Below are 22836 nucleotides of genomic sequence, written 5' to 3' on the forward strand. Positions count from 1 at the left end.
ACCTTTTGTTTTTGCCCTAAGAAACACCTATGCTTGAAGAGTCTCAACCTCGAAATATGTCACCATCTCCGTTTCAAATCACCCTTACACCTCCGGAGGAACACCCTTTGCGTCGTCTACTACCGTGGGAGCACCCTTTGTCGTCGTCTGTTATCGGAGCACCTTTTACCGTCGTCTGCTGTCGAACCACCTATTACCGTCGTCTGTTGTCGGACCACCTTTTGTCGTGCAGCTGAGGATCTATCAGATATTAAATCAACAAGAGCATATTCAAAAGTATACTGTCAGTTGGTAGCTCCATGTTCTTCTATAAAAGTTCTGACAACAACTCTGTATCAGGGGTCAGATCCCACATATCATTTGCAAGCAAACGAGCTCATTCGTAATGGCAGCCCACTGCACCATTCAAATCGATACAGTTTCTCATATGTTTGTTATGTTCAATATTGTTTCAATTGGTGGTTGTACATAATCATCGAAAAGAACTAATTGAAGATCTTTACAAAGAATGGGTTGACCCTGCCAAAGGAGAGGTGATTCAGTTATTTGTAATTATATTCGAGTTATTATTTACCATGCCAATAAAAGTAATGATTTATAGTATTAGCATGTTTTGATGCAATTTATACGACAAATATCGTAATAATTGACACTAGCAAACACATAATATCTATTTACAATGATTCATACTTCAAATAATGTGCAGCGAGTTTAATAGAAATCGCTAATCGAGCAACGATTTGAACACACACATCGATATACATATCGCATAATATACTACAAATCGATATGACAATTCAGCATAATCGCTTATTCATACTACAAATCGATACGATAAACGTAAGTACTGTTATGCCTCACAAACCCTGGACAACAACAATCGTGGTAACTTCATAAATCATAAATACAAATCGCGAAACCTGATCCATCAGATATTGAATGACACATATTTTGGTAACAAAGTCAAATCGACACGATTTATGATTTATAGTTATGATTTATATGTTTAAAGCAGCAATGATTTATACATTTAACGCAGTAGCGATTTATGATATATAAAGTTACCAAGATTTGTACTCAAGTTTGCTAAATCGTACAATGAGGTTTACTGTTGAAGCCCAAACGTTACAACGATACGTACTTATAAAGGATACAATTTATACATCGATTTATAAGTTTGAAGTAGTGATTTGTATGTTTAAATTAGAAACGATTTATACGTTTGATGCAATAGCGATTTATAATTGTTGATGATAGCGATTCATGTGACAGCTATTTAATTATAGGTACCACGCTTTAAAGCGATTTCCATAGAAATCGCTAAAGGAGCAATGATTTGAACACGCAAATTGTCACCTCATGTCCCTACAATTGTTATTCCTCACGCACAGGTTTCAATTACATACTACAAGTATCTAACCCTAAACCCTAACCGTAAACCGTAAACCGTAAACCATAAACCATAAACCATAAACCATAAACCATAAACCATAAACCATAAACCATAAACCATAAACCATAAACCATAAACCATAAACCTAAACCATAAACCCTAACCCTAAACCCTAAATATCTTACTAAACCCTAACGGCAAACACTAAACCCTTAATATATTACTAAACCATAAGCCTTAAACCCTAAACCTTAACCCTAAACACTAAACACTAAACACCAACCTGAAACCATAACCCCTAAACCTGAAACCCTGAACCCTAAACCATAAACCCTAAACCCTAAACCCTTTCCCGGAAACCCTAAACCTAAACCCTAAACCATAACCTTAAACACTAACCCTAAACCATAACCCCTAGACCATAAACCATAAACCCTTTTCCAGAAACCCTAACCCTAAACCATAACCCCTAAACCCTGACCCTAAACCATAACCCCTAAACCCTAAATATCTTACTAAACCCTAACGTCAAACACTAAGCCCTTAATATATTACTAAACCCTAAACTTTAACCCTAAACACTACCCCTAAACCATAACCCTAAACCCTAAACCCTTTTCCCAAAACCCTAAACCCTTTACCCTAAACCCTAAACCTTAAATCATAAACCCTAAACCCTAACCCTAAACCATAACCCCTAACCCCTAAACCCTAAACCCTAAACCTCTAAACCCTAAACCCTTAATATCTTACTAAACCCTAACGCTAAACCCTAAACCCTTAATAAATTACTAAACCCTTAATAAATTACTAAACCTTTAACCTTAAACCCTAAAACCTAGACCAAAACTCCGAACTCTGAAACCCTAAACCCTAAATTCTAAACCCTAAACATCATGTTGATTTGTTCTTTAGTAAGTCTAAATATTGTGTCGATTTGTTTAAAGTTATTTTCTTTCTGCCTTTTATGAATCAGTCATTAGGTAAACCGTGATACGACATATCGTTCACGTAGAAAACGCTCGTAAAAGCAAATCGCAATAGGATATCGTTCACATAGACAAAGCTGGTAAACAAAAATCGCTATAGGAAAAATCGTTAATGATTTAGGTCTGTTGTTGTACAGATCTTGATAGAACACTTTTTTCTATAAAATAGTGATAACGATTTGAACCTTTAACTTAATGTCTGTTGTTGTACATATCGTGATAGAACACTTCTTCTATATAGCAGTGATAGCGATTTACAACTTTTTAATAGTTATCAAGTTGTAAATCGATTTGTATTTTACTAAGTCTAAACGCCGTATCGATTTATGTACACGTGCATAAAACCCTAATATAGATATGTGTAAAACCTTATTCTATGTAAAACCCTACCCGACCCGACCTTACCTGACCCGTTGTCCATGTCTAAAACCCTAATCTATTTAACCTCTCTTCTTTTTTTCTACGGCAACGCAGCTTCTTCTTCTTCTTTTTCCTCCTCTGCCTTCTTCTTCTTCGCCCTTGTATTTTTCTTTCTTCTTTGTTCTTTTTTGTTCTTCTTTGTTCCTTCTACCTGTGCTTGATAGATGGGTTTTGATGCTGATAACGTAGTTGTTTCACGTCGTGAGGAAAGATCGGTATAATCTTCAATGATGATTATGGTTGTTATCTTCTGTGTATACATTGATATATTCATGACACATACGACTATGGCGTATTTGTCGTGAAGTATATCGAAGCTTACGCATAATATAACGGCCATAATCATCTTCAATCGTTGTCGTCATACCGGAGCAAGCACAAATATTTTGCATGATAGACAAGGGGTGATGTTGATGTTCATCTATTTGATTTATTTCTACTGTCGGACCCTCCATTGTTCGCAAGCCATAATTCGTAGTTGAAAAAATATCTGCCTACCTTTGATATACTTTATGACAAATATGCACATAGTATTGGTTCTTTCTAGCGGTGAGTGCCTGAGCATTGGTTTGTGAATCATATTATCAAGAGTGCGCTCATTTTCTGCTGCAAAGCGATTCTATGTACCAATCGCATATATATCTCTCTAGAGCTCTTGCTAGCTGGAATATGAACTCTGGATCAGGAGTGATAACATTGGAGGATCTCTGAAAACAAAGAATGTGCAACACTCTGAAAGCAATGAATGTTCAGCTGAGGATATTTGCATGAGAAGCAAAGAATGTACAACACTCATATATTTTGTAAATGAATGTGGTTGTAATATATCGTTGAAGTTAACTCGATTTATAGTTTACTATGCCTAAACATTGTGTCAATTTGTTTATTGAATTTTATTTCCGCCTTTTATGTATCAGTCATTGTATAAATCGCGGTAGGACATGTTCACTTATACAAAGCTCATAAAATCAATTCTTGAAAGGACAATCGATATCAAGCAAATCGCTTGGACAAAGGTCGTAAAGGCAAATCGCAATAAGATATTCAATGTATAAATCGCAATGGATAAATTATAATATATTAATCATCGATACGATAATTTAACATAATATTGATTTCTATCGTGACTCTGTATATCGATTTAAGATATTGTTTTGATTATTAATATCGATTTAAGATATTGTTTTGATTCTAAATATCGATTTTTAATATATCAATACGAATTTTCAAATCGATTTATGATATTGTTTTGAATCTTAATATTGATTTCTATGTTGATTCTTAATAAGGATTTAAGATATTGTTTCATTCTTAATATCAATTTAAGATACTGTTTTGATTATAAATATCGATTGTTAAGATATCAATAGGAATTTGCATATCGATTAAGATGTTTTGATTCCTAATATCGATTTAAGATATTGTTCTGATTCTAAATATCAATTTTAAAGATATCAACACGAATTTCCAAATCGATTTAAGATATTGTTCTGAATCTTAATATCGATTTCTATGTTGATTCTTAATATCGATTTAAGATATTGTTTTGATTCCTAATGTCGTTTTAAGACATTGTTTTGATTCTAAATATCAATTTTTAAGATATCAATAGGAATTTCAATATCAATTTAAGATGTTTTGATTCTTAATATCGATTTAAGATATTGACTTGATTCTAAATATCGATTTCTATTCTGATTCTGTATATCGATTTATAAGTTATCAACAGTAATTATCATATCGATTTGTATGATATTTGATAATCCGATTGCGTTATACTATGACAATATTTTTGCAATAAAGGCAGATCTTTATGGTCGACAACGACGTTATTTTAAATCTTTTATTATGAGACATGAACCGCCAAAAACGTGAACTGACAAAAAATCTTTGGCAAGTCCCATAAGCATTAAACTCCTTGGCTATAAAAGGAGTTCTTCGCAATATTTTCCCTAAACGTTCCATAAAAATTCTAACGCTTCATCTTCTTTCGCCAGAGCACCCTTTGTCGTCTCGGTAAGTTTTTGTGTTGTGCAGGTTTCCAATGGCTTACATTCTTAAGAGAAGAAACCCTTCATCGTCAGCGGAGAAAACTCTTGACGTAATCATCCAAGAGTATGTTTTGTATGAGCAAGTAGAAGTGTACTATAGAATAATGAAGATTGAGAATGATAAAGAAAGGAAGCAATTGTTGGTAAAGTATAGATTGGAGCCTAATCCACCAGATATTGAAGATGATAATCGAATGATGAAAAAGAAGAAGAAGGATGATGAAGACAAGCAAAATGAAAGGAAGGAGGAGGATAATGAAAAAAAGCAACGGAAACCAAGGCAAAGGAAGGAGGAGGTGGAGGACAGGGGAAAGCAAAGGAATAATAAGGAGGAGGAAGAGAAACGAAGACAAAAGGAGGAGGAGAGGGAGAAGCAAAGGAAGAATAAGGAGGAGGAAGAGAAGTGAAGGCAAAAGAAGGAGGATGAGGAGGAGCGGGAAAAGCAAAGGAATAATAAGGAGAAGGAGGAAGAGAAGCGAAGGCAATTGAAGAAAAAGAAAGAGGAGGAAGAGAAGCAAAGACAGTTGAAAAAAAAGATGGGGAGGAAGAGAAGCAAAGACAATTGAAGAAGAAGGAAGAGAAAAGGTAAATGAAGCAGATTCAGGATGAGGAAAAGAAGGAAAGATAAAGGAATAAAAAGGAGAAGGAGGACGAAGAAGAGAAGGATAGACAAAAGAAGGAAAAGGCTGATGAGGAAGACAAGGAAAGACAAAGGAAGGAGAAAGAGGACGAGGAAGAAAAAGAATGACAAAGGAAGGAGAAGGAGGACGAGAAAGAGAAAGCAGAGAAAAAGGAAAAAGCAGGACGAGGAAGAGAATGAAAAAGAAAGGAAGAAGCAGGAGGAAGAGAAGGAAAGGGAAAGGAAAAAGCAAACAATGGACGGAAGGAAGGAAGAAGTACAAAAGAGAGGAAGGAAGGAGATAAAGAGGAGAAAAGTGTGATCAAGGTACGTTAATCGTTGTTGTATGTCGCGATATACTGTTGTAGGTATTATTATATATAGCGATTACTATGAATAACAATTACTATGTATAGTGATTACTATGTACAACGATTATTACGTATAGCGATTTTTCTTTAAAGTGACTATTGCGATAACGATTACTCTATATAGCGATTACTATGTATAGCGATTACTTCGTATAGCGATTACTGTGATAGCGATTACTATATATAGTGATTAACTGTGATTTGATATTTTTTGTTATAAGCAGGTTAGAAGAAAAGCAGAGCAACAGGTGAAAAGCTGAAATGGCAGTGTCAGTGACCTGTAGTTCTATCGTGGTTCAGAAAACTGAGTGAATATGAGAAGAACAATTACGAAATATGCACTATGGCGGCCTTCTGGACCAATATTATTTTGAAAATTGCTGGAACACCATGACTCACCTGGTCAATAAGTTGAACCATAAGATGAACATGTTCCAGTTTGGGGTTTTTGAGATGACCATGACCCTAGAAGATGTGGCATGGATTACGGGTCTTAAGTGTCATAGTAGTGTTGTCCTAACACGGGATTCAAACTAGAACCCAAAGGACAATTGCACGGTCCTTCTAGGAATGTCGATGGAGGAATGGTGTGAGTGTATTTCTGGTGGAGGCACTTCTTCGTCGATGAAAGTTCATTTTTTCCATAATAAATGGGAAGGTCGGTCCGCTGCATGTGCATCTGAAGCAACTGACCAAGAGTTGCACGACTTTCTTTTTTATTTTTTTAGACTTACTTTATTTTTTTAGACTTACTTTATTTTCTGATTGTTCTAGATCGAGAATAAGTTACTTGTGGCTGCAGTTCCTGAAAAACTTAGATGAAGTCGACAACTAGGCATGGGGTGTTACTATGCTCACACACTTGTATAGTCAACTTTACTGTGCGAGTAGGGGTACGAAAATCGTTGGGGGGGTTTGGCCATTTGTTCAGGTATTTGTTTATTATATATTTAGTGCTTGTGGACTAAGCTCGTTGATATATTGTTTTTGTAGGCCTGGACTTGGGAGCATATTGTCGTCTTGCATTCTCAATATAGCCTGCGGTTTGTGGTTTTCCCATGATCGACGCGTGGGCTTCAATAAATGTCAAGTACGAAAATGCTCAATTCATTTTAGATGGACTGCAATTAAGTGAGGTAAATGGTTTAAAATTGTTGTAATGTTTAGCATTCTTAAGTAATCATTGCTTTATGATTTTGTCTTCCTTAGTACAAATCGTTATCTCCAATGCATCTAACTTTCATTAGCGTAAATCGTTATATGGTTTAACATTCTTAAGTAATCACCGCATTAGGATTTTGTCTTCCTTATTAAAAATCGTCATCACATTTTTATAACTTTCATTAGCATAAATTGTTGTAATGTTTAACATTCTTAAGTAATCATCACTTTAGGATTTTGTCTTCCTTAGTACAAATTGTCATTGCCTTTGTATCTAATTTTTATTACCGTAAATCACTGTAATGTTTAGCATTCTCAAGTAATCATCGCATTTAGCGTTTTGTTTTCCTTAGTACAAATCGTTATCGCATTTGCATCAAACTTTCATTACAGTAAATCGTTGTAATGTTTAGCATCCTCAAGTAATTATGGCATTCAGCATTTTGTTTTCCTTAGTACAGATCGTTATCGCATTACATCTAACTTTCATTACCATAAATCATTGTAATGTTTAGCATTCTCAAGTAATCATCGCATTAGGCATTTCATTTTTCTTAGTACAAATCGTTATCGCATTTGCATCTAACTTTCATTATCGTAAATCGTTGTAATGTTTAGCATTCTTAACTAATCATCGCATTCAACATTTTGTTTTCTTTAGTACAAATCGTTAGCGCATTCAGCATTTTGCATGAATAATTATGTCTATATCTAAACCACAATCTCGATTGTACAGGTTGTGTGGAGACCTTATGGGGATGGGGAGGACGAGGACGACGAGGTTGTTGTCGAGGTTGCGAGACTGTCTGTATACGATATTTGGCTCTTTAGCAAATGTGAAGCCGAGATGCAACATGGTAGTCGAGTACTCCTACAAGCTAGCTTGGGACAGTCGATACCAAAATTGCCTCTAGCATTGAAAAGAAAGATGAATAGTGGTGGGGCCACAAACGTGAATTGACATAAACTTTTTAGAGAACAATTGGATAACTGGAACAAATTAGGTGTTCATGCCATACCATATGATTGTAAAGAATGACAATATGACCCCAACTATTTTAAACAATATTGGCAACTCATGCGTGGAAATCGACAGATTAAGGAGAAGCAACCTGAAAGTGAGGTCACTCTTGTCCTCAAGCATGTCATCCTCCAGCATAGACGTAATGTCCATCGTGTCAATTTGGCGGATACTACGATTCCATTTGTTGCAGTAGATGATAAGGAGCAAACACAACTCCCAAAGGAGAAGGTATCGTTCGATCAAAGGTTTGCGATGTTGGAGAGTGAGAATAAGGAGTTATGGAAGGACGTACAAAATTTGAGTAAAAAAATTGGTTAACTAGTTGAGTTGATTACCAGTGGGGTATATAAGACCAAGGGAACAAAGAGGCCACCGAATAAAAAGACTCCACCAAGTGCAAGCAAGAGACGAGTTATAGGTCTATCTGACTCGTCAAGCGTAAGTGAATAAACATATGTGATTTGTGTATCCCGATAATTCTATGTTGTAATTCTAACATTCTTTGTTGTAATTATATAATTCTTTCTTTAATAAGTGTAACACAGAAGTGCCACTAACTCTTTCATGATTTGTACTTACGTATAGCGATTACTGACTTCGGGTTTATTATGTATCGTGATTTCTGTGATAGCGATTAATATGTATAGTGTTTAGGAAGTTCCAACGATATGTACTTACATTTGCTAAACCGTATAGTGATTACTAGCTTAAAGTTTATTACTTTTAGTGTTTCTTGTGATAGTGATTACTTAATATGTCAATTACTCCGTATAGTGATTATGAAGATACCATTATTTGTACTTACGTTTATTAAATCGTATAGCGATTACTAGTTTAGGGTTTATTATTTATAGTGTTTTGTGTGATAGCGATTACTTAGTTTAGCAATTAATAGGTATAGCGATTATGCAGTTACCACGATTTGTACTTCCTATGATAGCAATTATAACGATTACTAGTTTTGAGTTTATTATGTATAATGATTCTTTTAGTTGCAAGAAATGTCGCATAACATTAGTATAGGGTTTAGGATTTGACACGCTACTGATGTTATGCTACGTGTTATTCATTTACGCGTACTAACATCGTGTCGATGACACTAGCAAATGAAATGACGTCTTTTAATTAATACGTAATATAATTTATTTATTTGTTAATAAACTTTCATTACACGATTTTTTAAAACTGGTGGGTTGTGAAACGACGTGAACAATAAATGAATGAATTGTCGTATTCCTTTAATCGTCGTGAACAAGACGTTTCCTTAAAGAAGAAAAGGAGTCTTTCCTATAACCTGCTTCGTGAGCAACGAACAGAAAAACCGATGTTTCCTCTAACCTCCTTCTAAGCGCAAACTGTATCGATGTCGAAGAAGGACGCTACGATTAAGTCGAACGCCTGCAAAAAAGGGTACCTTCGATTTCTATAACTCGCTTCGTCCTTTTTACGTCGTTTACAGTTCATTTACTGGATATAATGCTACAGTTTTTTTTACTGAATATTCAGCTAATTTTAGTGCAGTATCTACAAAACAAGGTGCTAGAAAACTCAACAAAGTACTCGAAGAGAACATCAACCCGATGCGAGATGAATTTGCAGAAAGACACACTATCAATAATTTTGTACGTATGAAACTGCTCCCAATTATACATTAATGTATGCCATGAGTATGCATATTAATAAATGCACATTTGTTCTAAACAGACTATATACAATTTTGTCATGTATATTCAAAGCAAGGGAAGAACCATGTCGGTCTGCGTTGTCACCCCTTATTTTATGGTATATCGATTATCTGATATGTTTATTTTGTTATTTTATTTACTATTGTACCTTCGTGTTTTAAACTTACTATTATTATCGTTTCATTCAATAGAGTATTGTCCGCCGAATGTCATACGGGGCTGGATTTCTAGACGGAATACAATACTGGGGTGACGATGACCAAATGGGAGACTTTTTTTCAAGTGAAAAAGTTTGTGACTATATCGATTTATAAGAAGTTAAATTTATTTAAGATATTATTTTGATTCTTAATATTTCTATATTGATTCTAAATATCGATTTTTAAGACATTGTTTAGATTCTTAATATCGATTTAAGATATTGCTCTGAATCTTGATATCGATTTTTGTGTTGATTCTTAATATCAATTTAAGATATTATTTTGATTCTTAATATTGATTTCTCTACTGATTCTTAATATCTATTTTTAAGTTATTAATAGGAATTTCCATAGCGATTTAAGATGTTGTTTCGATTCAATGCTGATTCCTAATATCGATTTAAGATATTGATTTGATTCTTAATATCGATTTATATGCTGATTATCAACATTGATTTTTATGGTATCAGTGCGCATTTCCATATCCATTTTTTAAGATATTTTATAATCGATTTGCAGATATTGATTCCTACATTATGGCAATCGGAAAAGCATTGGGTCTTATACGTGTTGGATGTACGAGAACAAAAATTATAGCTATACAACTGCTTGGACTATGACATTGGTGTAGACCATGACATTGTGCATTTGGTAAGTTTCTATCTTTAAGATTACCGTATCTGGTTGGATTTTTCAAAGACATTGGCCCGTGGAGGCTTCACGTGGCAAATGATGCTCCTTTACAAAATAATGGCATCGATTGTGGCATCTTTGTAATGAAGTATATTGAAGCAATATACTATAGACGAGCACCAAAATTCAACGTTGTATGTTGTATACCTAAACATTATTTATTAACCTATATTATTGATTACTACATTTTTATATTGTTCTCATTTCCATTTTTTTTCAGGATGATATATCTTGATTCTGCAAAGAACTATGCAAGGAATTAAAGGATTTTCTATTTGAGGATGATACAAAAATCCAGATTGCACGATTACCTACAAAGCTACGAAGGACGCGAGGCCTCCAGAAGTAAGAGGAAGTCATTTTAAATGTCTACCTGTTCTCAAGGATAACGTGAAGAAGATTACGTTCTACTGCTGAGAGAGAGAGAGCAGTTTTTTGTTCAACTTTTAATTTCTATTTTTTTGTGTACAGACATTTATAACAAATTTTGTAAGACTATGTACAAAATTCACATTGATCCATAAACCAAAATCACGAACCTGGCACACGTGTGTTGAACACGCAAATCGCCACCTCAAGCGCCCAAATCGCAACAATGTAAATTCTGCAACAATTTAAGATATTATAACGATTTTTGTGAGATATTATTTTGTTTCTTAATATTGATTTATAATATATTATGTTGAATTGTCGTATATAGATTTATAAGATATTATGTGTTTTCTAATGTCAATTTGTGAGATATTGTTTGGTTGTTAATATCGATTTGTAATATATTATGCTCAATTGTTGTATATCAATGTGCAAGATATTATGTGTTTTCTAGTATAATTTTTTATGATATTTATAGTATGATTTCTATTGTAGAATTACAAAAAATTATAACATTACAACACAGAATTATCGTTTAACGTTTTGTAGCGTGAAAATGCCACTGATTTGCTTTTATGAGTTGTGTTCTTATCGCGATTTACATAATGATTGATAAAAATCAAATGATTTGCACAAACATTAACAGTACAATTTTACCCTGATTTGTACTCATGCACAATGCAATTTTTACTCAGATGTGGCTCACATAGACGTCATTGGGTAAATCGTTATACCATTGTGATTTACACAATGACGTCTGTCTTTTAGACAATGAGCTTTGTCTAATTGAATGACACGTACCATCGCGATTTACACAATGACGTATGAAGGCTACGTACTATCGCGATTTGCTTTTACAGGCTATGTCTATGTCAACGATATTTCCTAATCACTTTTACGGTCTATGTCTATGTCAACGAAGGGCAAAAATTACAAGCCTTTGTTAACCGCATACGTCGTTAATCCCTTTTGCGATTTTCATTCACATAGGGTGAGCATCACAACAATTTATGAACAATACACATCTCTAATCGCTTATTGGATTTTCATTGATGAAGGGCGAACATTACCAGCTTTTGTACACCGCATACATCGCTAATCCTTTTTACGATTTGTAAGATATTATGTGTTTTTGAGTATCAATTTGTGAGATATGGTTTTTCTTGTTAATATCGATTTGTAAGCTATTATATTGAAATTTTGTATATCGATTTGTAATATATTATGCTCAATTACTGTATATCGATGTGTAAGATATTGTGTTTTCTAGTGTCGATTTTTGTGATAGTTGTAGTATGATTTCTATTGTAGAATTACAACAAAGAATTATAACATTACAACACAAAATTATCTATTTACAACAAAGAATTATCGATTTACAACAAAGAATTATAAAACTACAACAAAGAATTATAGAATGCTAAACATTACAACGATTTGTAAGATATAAAAGTTAAATGCTACAACTATTCTGAAGCTGAAGAATCCACACGCGATTCCTGTATTGCGTTGCTCGCTTTTGAATTGAACAGAACATGTCATGAAACAAAACAATATCAGACACTACATTAAATTCAACAAGAAATGCTAATATCCTCCCAAAATTTTTACATACCAAAAGACTTGTCACACTCATGCCATCGTTCCACTCAAACAAGTCGGGTGGATCGCAGGTTACAATATTATAGTGCATGTTTGTATGGTATTGTTGCATGTTAGAAATTACACTGGTTATATATTGATAGGTTGCACGTAATACAATTTACATGGGAAGCAATATACTGTATTACATACTTGTTCATGTGAAGGGCTTGGTTGCTTAAGGGTTGGTTGTTTCTTAGACATTTTCTTGCCAACCATTTCTAGTGTACCCTTTATCCTCCGACGACTGCGATCAGAGGTAGGTTTTCTTTTGATACCCTTCGCTAGGTGAATATTTTCATCATAATCTACAACGTTTACTCCTGACTTGTCGAAGATGATGTTTACACTTCGGCTCAACTTCTCACAAGGGTCAAGGGATGCATGATTTTTACTTATGTTGTTCGATCCCATTTTTGTAGATTGGTCTTCACGAGTTGCAACAGACTCGTGGTAAATTAACTTCACTTTTTCAAGTAATTTCCTTGACACGTTTTCCATACATACATAGGCTTCTTCGCTTTTCGATGTCAAATCTGCAATATGCATAAGTGACCTACATAGTTGTTGGTAACGGGAGGCTATCTGGCACTTCTCATCAACATTAGATGGACTGACATTATTTGTCTCTAGCAATTCAATCTTTGCTTGTCTTGTCTTGTCTATCTTCACATTATATATGACTCAAATATTTCTTATGTCTTCTCTTGATTAAGTGCCTTTAATGCATGACAACATAAAATACCTTTGAATTCAAATATTTTGCACGTACATTCAACTATTCTGTTGTCAATATTGTACGTAACATGTGCTTCTTGCTTTTTTGGATACTTTTCGTCATCCTATACAACATGGTATTTGTGCACATTCCCATGTTGCATACGTCCTTCTATGTTGCAATTCATGACCTGTATAATCTCCTTATTAGTCCATTCAAATATAGTTAGTGTATACAGATCTGAAGGTCGCATCAATATTTTCATGCTCAAAGTTAAAGGGCGGGTGTTGAAGTATTTCACATTTTGTTTAAGTTTATTCTGTCTAAGACCGTCTACAAATAATTTATATTATTCCATGAAACAAAAATTGTTAAACATGAATACAATGTTTTTTTCAGTGTGGCATGCATAGATTCAGCTCTTTGTGTGCTTATCATACATGCACAAAAGTATTATCTTCCATATGCCAATGCCCACTTCTCTTTGTCTACATATAAATGTTGTAACCACATACATTCTTTAAGGTCGCACAAATGGCCATTGTTCCATATTAATCTTCATTGTCGTACAAAAAACAAGCACATCATTGAAGCATTCATAATCCACTCTTGACTTTGAATTTGCCCAAAACATATTCACAGCATACTCATCCTCATCCAGTTGCATTGCACTAAAGAAACCAGGGTCAATGTTTGATTTTTTATATAGGTAATGAACTAAAGAACATATTCCTCCATTCTTCATGTTTTCTGACATCTTCCTTCTCAAGTGGTTTCTTAGACCCATAGGTGTGAATGATACATTCTTGCAACCATCATCTACGTGCACGCAAAAATTGTATGTTTTCCGTGGTGCAATGCCGGCGGTATCAGTTATTTCAGCAATTGCAGCATGCGCTGCAGTTACTTTACGATGTGACCTTAACATAGGAGTCATAAATGAAGCGGCTAATTCATGGTTATAATCATTGATTAAAGTACGAACTACATATTTATCATTCGGAAGTTTTCTTAACACCATTCTCGTTGGACAATCGCATCTTAAATCTGGCTTGCTCCTTGTTGGATTTCTACTTGACTTCTTCAAACCTTGCTTTGAACAAATATTTACCTTTCTCACCACGACACTTTGTGCATTTTTTGCCCAAGAATACCTTCTAACACTGAAGCCAATTTTTAAGGCATAATCATTGTAAAATTTGTATGCAGCTTCCTCATTATTAAACTGCATTCCCTCTACAAGAACAGAGTCAAGTGTACTATTATGTAGACTTGAGGTGTCTGCATCTTTGTCAAGTGCACTGTCATAATCGTCTACCTCATTATCGAATTACAATTCTTTTACTGGAATATTTAAGGCAAGATTGAATCCAATGCCTGCACCATTCTTATCATGTGCATCATTAGTGCACATATTCAATTCTCCAAGTGCGTTGATAGTACGAATGCCCGTTGCTCCATGACTTTTCAATGATTGAGATACGTCATCTTCACTGTAACTAGTTGATATGCTCAACACTGTCATGTGCAAAATATCAATTTGCGTTAGCCAGCGCATACATTTACTACGATTTATTCAAGATGCATATAACAACGGCTACCGATGAGTTAAGCATAATAGCTTACAAATCGATATTAACAAACAACACCATATCTAACAAATCGATACTCGAAAACGATAATATATTACAAATCGATAGTAACAAACAAAACAATATCTCACAAATCGACAATAGAAAACACATAATATCTTACAAATTGATATACGACAATTCAGCATAATATATTATAAATCGATATTAACAAACAAAACAATATCTCACAAATCGATAATAGAAAATACATAATATCTTACAAATCGATATACGGCAATTCAACATAATATATTATAAATCAATATTAACAAACAAAATAATATCTCATAAATCAATAATATAAAACACATAATATCTTACAAATCGATATACGACAATTCAACATAATATATTACAAATCGATATTAACAAACAAAACAATATCTCACAAATCATTACTAGAAAACACATAATAACTTATAAATCGATATACGGCAATTCAACATTATATTACAAATTGATATCAACAAACAAAATAATATTTCACAAATCAACACTAGAAAATACATAATATCTTATAAATCGATATACGACAATTCAGCATAATATATTACAAACAAAACAATATCTCACAAATCGATATACATGTTACTACAACCGCAATTTATGTTACATTGCATATACTTAGTGAATGAATGATACCGGGTGGGGTAGAGGTTCTTGCTCGCATCTGTAACCAAGCATTCTTGTCAACAGGTCCGAGTGTCTTACAAATGTCTTCAAGTTTTCAACCATTGAAACGATAAAATCTACCTGGAATAACAAAACAATGCCTTAATGACACTCACGATGACATACGTTCTTCAACAATAGCACGATGACATGGAAAGGTACTCACGACGCTTTAATGGCACTTGTTGGAATGTTTGTGCTTCATTGTTTTTTTCCATACTGCCTAACGAAAATGAAGAAGAAGAAAAGACTATAAAAAGAGATGGCTGACAAATCCCCCTTGATGCCCACCAATGATCGAACTAGTCGTTCGATTTATAGTTATCTCCACGAGATAGGAACGAACCAAAAAAAGTTTTCTATCTAACAAGTGTCTTTCTTTGCTTCTCCCTCTCCTACTCCTTTTTCTTTTGCCTTTGTTTTTAGCTTGTGCTATAACAAAGGCGAAACATGCAAATGTATATACGGGAGAGGGAGGACATTTTCATGCAACACATATCTATCTTATGGGAGGACATTTTCGTCAAAAACATATCTACCTTTTTTATATGTTATTTTATTATAAAGTCATCGTGGGCAACATTGGCATATGAATTATCGTGGGTCCCAAGATATTCCTCCGTACACACCGGAACACGCAAATTTGTGTTTTGGAGATAACACACACCACCCTCCCATGACGAGGGCATACCCATAATGGATAAGCATTTGAATAGCGTGAATCCGACCCTGTAAGAGTTCGAATGGACGCTTGTTGGGCTTAGGGTGCTAGAGCTAGAGGCATCCATTCCATGGTTGTTGCATATTCACTACGAATTTGCAGTTGAAGTTGATAACTACAACAAGAAAGTAACTGCCCGCCACTTGTTCGAGGAAAAATACAACAGAAAAATACAGGAAGACATCATGCAACCAGTTGAATTGCAACAAAAGTTGGAAGTCCAGATAGCGCTTGAAGCTACCCACGTTGACAATAAGACTGAGTTGTAGCAACAATCGTGTCGTAACCTCTTCGGAGGTCATGGATGTGCAAGCTAAGAACAAACCCCGTTTGGCTCCGAATAATGAGGGCATGAAAGTTGATGAGCCTTGCATCCAAATTATAGAGTAAATAGTTGTCCGTTAACTGCTTGATCAAAGGCCGGATTGGCCTTCAAACAGAAATAGCTCTCATGGGCTAACATCTATGAAATTGAGTTCACTATTCGAGATATCAGTAAAAAAACTTCTTTATGAAGCAGTGATGCAAACCAGAAAGTTAATTGAGAAAAATATGTCATCTACATTGGGGTTGAGTATGATGCATGTGAATGGTGTCTTTTATGGTAAAAGTGGAGTGAATAACTGTGATTATGAGAAGACAAGGAATGAGTTGGTATAAAATGGAACTTCATTCTTGCAGCTCAAAAGAAGCTGAAGAAGGTGTTGAGTTTGAAACTACAAATACCACAAAAGTCAAATTGGAGTGAGGTATATGATCTAGGTTGTGAGAAAAGTATGTTGGGTGTACTAGAAAATGAAGCTTTTAAAGTGTTTCGTACCAAACTATATTGAAGCTTCCCACGGTATGTTCGATGGAATGCTCCAAAGAAATGTGATGTATGGAAACAATATAGTTATTGGGTATATGCAGCAGAGAGTAAGAATTAAAACCTTGGAAGTGGTTGCAAAGATGCATCAGACTGTTGAGGATCTGAAATATATTATTCCTCGAATTGTTTCAAGTAATTGCATTGGATTGAAGAATCTGCGCTATAGGAAAATAATACAATGTGTTGTTTTGACAACTGGTTATGTAAATTCTAAGTTTTTAGGGTGCCCTTTGTTGGATTTCTATGCTAGGGATACAGAGCCGTACCTGTGTTTTATGGGGCCTGAGGCAGAGAGAAAAAATGGGCCCCTTATCAATAGTAGGAGTTCGAGGGCAGCGCCTTCGATTTTTTTTTAAAGAATCAAAATAACAATAAAATTTGCATTCACATTAAACAAATATAATATTCCAAATATTTATATTATATTAAATAAAAATTGAAGAAGACGAGGGGGCGCATGGGTTTTTAATGTTTAATCAGATCCAGGTCGGGTAAAGGATCCGGGCAGTGTTGTGGAAAGCGTTGAGGCGTAGCGAGACGCTCCACCAAAATCTGAGGCAAGGCGTAAGCCTCGAGGCATAAAGCTTAAGCCTCAAAGTTTTTTTTTTTTTTAACTTAAAAAAACCATAAAAAATATCTAAAATTATAAAAAAATAAAAAAAAATCTTTATTGATGAAGCAACAACCAACAAGAAATAAAAAATCTCAAATAAATACTGAAAAAAAATATGAGATTAACATGTAAAAGTAACACTAATGCAACAACTTGATCTATGTAAGTATCTAAAAAATAAAACATGGGCATTCATTAAATTAAAAAAAAGATAAACATCGTACATGAACTGCAACATAGAATATCAGTAAGCATCCTTGTGGACAAAAAACAAACGAATTATTCTTTTCTAAAAAGAATCAAAACTGCCCTGGAACTTAACACATAGATCACTTTCTGTCAATGTGCTTAATACAGAAATTCAAAATTGTCATTAGGCTTAATACATCTATATCCTGTTATGGAACTTAACATAAATAAATTTCTGTCAATATCCTTAATACAAAAATTCATCAAAACCGAAAACATGCAATCAATCAAATAAATGTAAGTTGAAAAATGAAATCCTATGTAATCAACATAGAACACTTTGTTTGCTGGGACCCAAGAATGCCAAATATAAGAATGCACGAGAACTGTTTGTTGAAGTGTGCTACTCTTGGTTCTTTCTTATACCAGGTCTTTGTGACTCAGTTTAAACAAATTGAAATATTATGAACTGTATTTTGCAGCTGCTGTTACTTCAGAAATAAGTCTGACACATTAGAGGAAGCTGTGAGAGCAGTGATAGAGACATATTGTGAGAGAGCAGATGTAAAAGATGGGCAGACAATTCTGGATATTGGGTGTGGCTGGGGATCTCTTTATATATACATTGCTCAGAAATACAACAATACCCATGTCACTGGAATTTGTAATTCTGAATTAATGCAGGCCTTCATTTGGTATGGTGTTACTGAAGACAGGAAAGGCAGATAATTGAATAAGCACTGGTCACCTCCCCAATAGACAAAGGTGGACTAGGCATCACCAGGTTAGATGTCTTGAACAGAGCCCTGCTGGCAGACTGGGGGTGGGTGTGATGCACTGGAGACAAGATCTGGCGTGGAGTAGTTTCCAAACATGCCTTATTAAGTACTGAGACTTCCCCTAGAGCTAGCATGTTTTCATGGTTGGTCTCTCTTGACAACCCAGTTTAACCTTAAAAAGAGACATTCATGTGGCCAGCAAATGCATTATGTGTGAACACGAGGAAGAAGACTATACAGAGATCCTACCTTAACCGGCGTTTGGGGCTGTTGTTGTTGCGAGGAGGTCGCCGGCGGCGGTGGTCCTGCTGTCGCGCACGAAAACGAGAGGGAGATGGGAGGCAGAGGGAGATAGAAGGTGAGAAAAAAACTAAAAACACATAAAGGGGTCGGTAGGACTTTGTTTAAGCCCTAATTTTTTGGTCGAATGAGGGTTTTGACCCTCATTTGACCAAATAAATTAAGGCGTGTGCGCCTCAGTTCCAGGCGTGCCTCGCCTCAAGGTGTGCGCCTAAAGGCCTATGAGGCGCACGTCTCAAGGGTATTGCGCTTTATACCTACGGCTCAAGGCACAAAGGCCCTCACCTTGAGGCGAGGCGCGCTTTTTGCGCCTTGAGGCGCATTTTTAATAACACTGGATCCGGGTCTGATCCTTTACCCGAAGCTTTTCTAAACAAATGGGATGCTCAGGCCTTAAAAATGCGCCCCTAAAATTTTTTTGGGCCCAGGGGCCCAAGCCTCATTGGCCTCTTTACAGGTCCGGCTCTGTCGGGATAGAAGGGTAGATGATGCACACAACATATTTGGTGGAAGGTTCCACAACCAAGTTGGTGCATGCCAATTGCTCAACAAAGTGTCTCTCCTCAGTAGGGACCCTCTTGAATAAGAGGGTGTTGCGTGTGCACCCCTGAACACACACTGTAGCTAAAGTGCGTGTTTTGGGGTCCCCACTGAGCGCCGTGTGGTGCTCAATGGGGTGTACGGGGAGCCGTACACCGTCGTACATCAGCCTACAGGATGTACGACGGTGTACGACTAACCTGCCCGCCTCTTGAACAAGGTTCATGAGCCACAAGAGAATTAAACTTGTCTAAATCTGCACGACATAGGGCTTATAGTGGTGTTCCCTACCATTCATTTGATCCATTTGTAGTAAAAGATAGCTGAGTGGTTGTTGTTTGTCCACCATGGTCACATGCGTATAAATATAAGGAATAACCGATACAAAATGCAACACCTATTGATTCCCAAAGACATAATCAGCAAACAATACTACGAAGATCATCAGATATTGAATAATGTATACTTGAAGCACAACTGAATGCAACCAATAACTGTAACGTCCAGAAATTTTAACTTGTAAATTTTGAAAACATTTAGAGAAAACTTTTCAAATTTCAGGGTTTGATTTTAAAGACTTCAGCGAAAGCAATTTCTTTTTACAAAGAAAAACAAGTTGACAATTCTGAGCATGTTAGCTTATAAATCAACCTTATCCACAAAAAATAGTAAGGAAGTCAGCATAAAGAGGGTGATCTCGAGCCATGTTACATCACGCCATCGGCCATCGTAAAGTCTTACTTGCCATCTGCCCATGAAATAGGTGAGTTTCATAACAAACTGGTAAGTGTACAAATAGACAATGTAGAATAAATAAAGTAAGACATCACAAGATAAGCAGTTTATTTCATTGAAAGCAGTAGTAGTATTTGTAATTGAGAGAAATTAAATATGAGTAACATATGCAATGAGCATCTAAACTGAAAGAAAGAGACAACACAAGACGTAAGCAACATTATATGCAGTTAACTAGCATAGTTAGCTAATTAATACAAGTAAAGAACTACATAAGTAGTTTAACTAACAAGTGTAATGCCACAACAGGCATGAACAATTCAACTAGCAATGAGAACATGTTAATTTATATTTCGATATTAGCTGGCATCGTGGGTACGCACAAGGCACAAATCGTATAAACAACTGAGACTAATTCGAGGGTATATTATGTCATGTATTTTTAATACCCCGAATAGCTAGTTGAGACTGCTCTTAAGGGGACAATCGATGACCGAGAGAGAATTCTTCAAAAGCCATTTATTCCAATGGATGCATCCAACTTTTGCAGAAGTGTTAAGTTAACTTTTGTAGCCCCTTTCTTCTAACTCTGGTGACTGAGAAAGCTGAGTCTTTTGTCCGTAACTGCCATTAATGAACCTGTCCATTGAAGTTTTTGTACCTTCACATCCTTTATTTTAACGAGGGTCAGCGATTCGAATGGGTACATCAGGTGTTGGTTAACTAAAGACTCATTTTGGATGCTCTGGTCTTTCAACTAACTTGAGCATTTTGACTGTGAAGGCGAATCATCACCATTTATGTGATCTCAATATTGTGTTATTTGCATGTTTTGAGGTTGCCACAACCCCATCATTCAATCATCGTAACATAAATCAGACATACATGTTCAAAGGTACGGTCATACATATCCAAATGTACGATTATGATGAAAAGGTAACATTTAATATGTTTTAATTCATTTAGTTCAAACTTGACATGCATTGCTCTTTGAGCATTTGATATGTAGAGAAGAACATCATTATTTTTATTTATTTCAATAGAGTGTTTATTATACAGCTCGAGGAGCTCAACGATCTCTCATACTACTTATTGTAGTGAACATACCTCACCTATCAAAAAGGTTCAAAGGTCATGGGTTTCTCGAAGGATAACCCTACATAGTGTTTCGTATGACTTAAAAGCAGTAATATACTTGACACACTCAATCACTACGAAACATGAAATCTCAAACAAGTCTTGGGATCGTCGTGGATCCAATCATTTCTTCCGAGTAATCGATTTGGGGTACAATTAGTTGCATCTAGCAATGCATAGATGGAACACAAGCTAGAACTAATACTAGCAAATCTAAGCATGCATAGTATGACGACAACAAGAAACAAATAAAGGAAAGCAATGGCAGAAAACTAACTGCATAACTAAACTATGCATGGCGACTACAAGAAAACATGTAATTTCAGATAAATAAAGGCAAGTAAAGAACAAACAATCATAAGTTATATTTATCTATATGAACTCATGCATGAAAATATCAATTGTTCTTATCTCAGAGTTCAACTATTTTATTTAATTAATCTAAAGTTCTTGTTCGACTTTCCCCTACCTCTAAAGGTTGCGACACTACTTGCGCCTATGAGCGAAGGTGATGTGGAGCTGAGGCCATGGAGCATGAGTAGGATCCGTCGTGTGAACTGTGAACAATTAAAAGTGCTTATTAAAATACAAAAAGCATTACCACAGTTGAGGTTCGAACTTGCAATGTCCCAACACAAGGAGACATGCACTGACTACTCCTGTCAAACAAGCTGAGTCCCCGTTGGTTGATAGAAAGAGTCGAAGGCAAGGGCTTCATCCCTACCTGCCTGCCTAAGAACAAACAGGCAGGGGTGACCCCTCCCCTGTCAACAGGGACCGTAGGGAGGGGGCTCGACCCCTCCACTGCACAAAGAGGGAGCAGGGAGGGGGCTCGGCCCCTCCCCTGCCAATAGGGAGCTCTGAGAGGGGGCTCGACCCCTCCTCTACACAAAGAGAACGCAAGAAGGGGGCTTGGCCCCTCCCCTACACAAAGAGGGGACAGGGAGGGAAGGGTGTGGCAGGGGCCACCAGCCTCTGCCGGCCTTCTAGCCAACTCAAAGAGAGGGAGGGCATGGCAGGGGCTGCCGGCCTCTTGCCAGCCCTCTGGCAAACATGAGAGAAGAAGATGAGGAAGAAGACAGAGGGCGTGAGAGGGAGGAAGGGCACGACAGGGGCCGGCGGCCTCCTGCTGGCCCTTCGGCAACTAGAGGAAAAAGGAGAGGAAGACAAGGGGGAGAGATCGTGGAGGCTTACCTGCGAGGGAGCCGGTGTCGATGGATGGCCGGTGGTGTCGACTCAGTCGCACATAGGGAGGGCGAAGGCGAAAGAGGAGGAACGCAGGGAGGTGAGAGCGTCCCCTCCCCTTGC

Source organism: Nuphar pumila, chromosome 16, assembly GCF_984573655.1.
Source record: "Nuphar pumila chromosome 16, dmNupPumi1.hap1.1, whole genome shotgun sequence".
In the NCBI taxonomy this organism is placed as follows: Eukaryota; Viridiplantae; Streptophyta; class Magnoliopsida; order Nymphaeales; family Nymphaeaceae; genus Nuphar; species Nuphar pumila.